A 3,222-nucleotide genomic window follows, 5' to 3' on the forward strand; every position below is an offset into this window, starting at 1 on the left:
GTTTTGAGAACCATTGTTGTGTAGGATGTTCCTGAAGGAGCCTAGGCTGGAGACTACTTAGGAGGCTATATCACTAATTTAGGAAAGAGAAAAGGAACGTCTAAAGTAAAATCTAGAACTAAAATATAAACTCTGTGAGAGCAGGGATTTTGTCCAATTTTTTTTTAATTTTATATTTCCAACACCTAGATTAGTGCCTAGCATGTGATAGTGCTCAATAAACACTCACTGAATAAACAAATGAGTAATAGACTCAGGAAATACTCAGGAGAGAAAATCAACACTACCTGATGATATGGGAGATGAGATAGAAAACACAAGACTGACGTCCAGGTTTCTAGTTTGGATGACTATGAGTGATGCCATTGACAATGGCAGATACTCCAGAGTAAAGGGCACATTTGGAGTGAGGATGATGATCAGTTTGAGATATGTTGCATGTAAAGGTTGTATGAGATTTCCAGGAGAATATAAGCATTAGACGGTTGGATGTGAAAATCGGAAGATCAGAGAGAGCTCTGGGCCAGAGATACCAGTTTGGAAATCCTCTGGTAACTAAGTAGATAGTAGTCAGAGCTATGAGATTCCTGAATGAAATCGCTCAAGGGGAGTAGATAGGGTCAGAAGAGCAACGAGCTAAAAATGAAACACCAAATTTTATGGGACAGGGAAAGAAGGAGCACACAAAAGGAGGAAAAAGGAAATGGTCAGAGAGGTAGAAGAGAATGGGTGAATTCAGTACTTCGGGAGCTAAGGGGTTTTATTCATTTGTTTTGCTTTTTATTATATAAAATTTAAAACACAAGGAGTAGAAAGAATAGTATAATGATTTCCCATAGAGCCATCAACAATGGTCAACTCATGGCCAGTCCTATTTCACTTATTTTTTTTTAATCTTATTTTACTTGTATCTCTACCCACTCCCTCCTGCCAACTAAACTATTATTTTTGAAACAAAATAGGTGTCATGTTGGTTCATCAGCAAATATTTCAGTAGATATCTCTAAAAGATAAGAGCTCTTTTGAAAAAATATCATAACAATATCATTATCTCAACAAAAAAGTTAACAATTCCATAATGTCATTAAATTTTTAGTTAATATCCAAATTTCCCCAGCTGTCTCACAATTTGGGGGGGGGGGTTTACTTTTTTTTTTTTTTTTGGTTGAAGCAGGAGCCAGGTAAGATCTGCACAATGCAATGAGTTAATATGTCTCTTAGATCTCTTTTAAATGACAGCATTCTCCCCCTCCCCCCGCCAGCCTTCTGTTTTTCTTGGCTAGTTATTAATTGAAGAAACTGGGTCCTGTAGAATTTCCCTCATTCTGGACTTTGCTGAACGTCTCCATTGTGTCATTTAATATATTCTTGTATCTACTATATTTCCTGTATATTGGTAGTTTAGATCTAGAGGCAAGGCTTGACCAATTTATGTTCCATTTTTTGGCAAGAATACCCTCACAGGAGGTATTGTGCACTTCTGGTTACCTTTCTTTTGGTGAGATAGCAGCCATTGATGATTATTATCCAGATCCTTTATTTGATTGGAAATTACAATATAGTAGTAGTATGATTCCATCATTCTTTTTCATGCATCCCTTTTTCATTTGTTAATGGGATTACTTTTATAAAGAGAAAGTTTCCCATATCACCTATTGGTTACCTGGAGATATTGTCATATAATAAAGGCAGAATAAACGCATCATTCTTTCTTTTTATTTACCGGGTTTCAATATAAGTTGGTTCCCTAGCATCTAATGTGATCAAATGAGGGATGTTTTCAAAGTATTATTATAAAGTCATTCATTTAAATATTTTTGTGTATTTCAATCTATTGCAAGTATTTTATTGATGTACAAATTGCCCCATCTTTGGCTTATAGGAGCTTCTTTAAGTCCATTCTTGAGTTTTCTGAAATAACGCCAGGAACAAATGCTAGCTTCCTTGCTTTCTGCTATAACAAGATGATTCACACAGTCTATCTTATACATTTTTTACTCCAGATCTGGGATCACTTATTTCTCAAAAAACGTTCCGGTTTCTTTAATGGGACGTGCTAATCAGAGACCACAATTTGGGAACCGAAGGTGCTCATTGCTATTACATTGGTAATTATTTCTAAGATTTTTTTTTCCTCAAAAGAGCCAAGCAATATGTGTTTTTAGACAAAATACCTCATAAGTTCATACTGATGTTCCCAATTCAAAAATAAGATCAAAGCATTTGTAGTTAAGTCATTTGAATTCGCAGTGGCAGTATCGTAGCCAATGAGGCTTACCCAAGGCGTGATTATTGCTAATTGAATTTGCATTTGTATTGCTTTTGCCTTATGCTGAAAGTCTTGGTTTGCAACAATGTTAAAATAATTATTTTTATTACAATTTCGGAATAAAAATGCCAAATATTATCACTAACAATATGACTTATGAAAATAGTTTGATTTTTTTTTAGTTATTTTTGTCCTTAGATTATATCCCACTAAGTATTTACAGTCAGATTACTGTATTTGTTGTCATTTGAAATATTTCCTCTCTTTATGCCACAGGCTTGATTCACAGTTAGGCTCATTTGTTCATTTTGATTTTAGTTTTTTATTGTTTCTTTTTAAAAAATGTCTTTGCTTTATAGTTAGGCAAAACATTCCCATGGTTCCAAAGTCAAATCTAAAAACATGGTATATTCAGTGAAATCTAGTTTCTATTCTCATTTTCACCACTTTATTCTCTCCCCTATATATAATTTTTTTTAAAGTTTTGGTTTAGTCTTTCATTTTTGTTTTGTTATTAGCAAATATATATAGATATATATTCATATCCTTCCACTTTCTTAAAACAGATAACATACCTACATTGATGAAAACTATACATACTTTTCTCCACCTTACTTTGTTCACTTAACAATATATCCTGCAGATACATTCATGCAGCATATAGAAAATAATCTTAATTCCTTATTACAGTTCCAGAGTACTCCAGTGTGTTCATTCAACTAGTTCTCTAGGAATGGATATTAGCATCATGGCCAGCTTTCCCAAAGCCAAAGCTTTTGAGAGTGAACAAATGATGAATAGTGTCTAGTGAATCTGAACCATCCAGCAGAAGACAGACAAACATTCATTGGATTTGGCAATATGAAGGTCAAGGAAATCTTAAGCAGGGCTAGGTTGTATATACACAACTTTCCCAGCAGTATGCAGTGGCCCTAGCTTAGCAAGAATAGTTT

At 34.2% G+C, this 3,222-nt stretch overlaps 1 pseudogene; it reads left to right on the forward strand.

Moving 5' to 3' along the window:
- The first annotated feature begins 2,238 nt into the window (after nt 1-2,238).
- Nucleotides 2,239-2,391, forward strand: LOC144381436 (U4 spliceosomal RNA; annotated as a pseudogene).
- The last annotated feature ends 831 nt before the right edge of the window (nt 2,392-3,222 follow it).

This window comes from Halichoerus grypus, chromosome 3 (genome assembly GCF_964656455.1).
Source record: "Halichoerus grypus chromosome 3, mHalGry1.hap1.1, whole genome shotgun sequence".
In the NCBI taxonomy this organism is placed as follows: Eukaryota; Metazoa; Chordata; class Mammalia; order Carnivora; family Phocidae; genus Halichoerus; species Halichoerus grypus.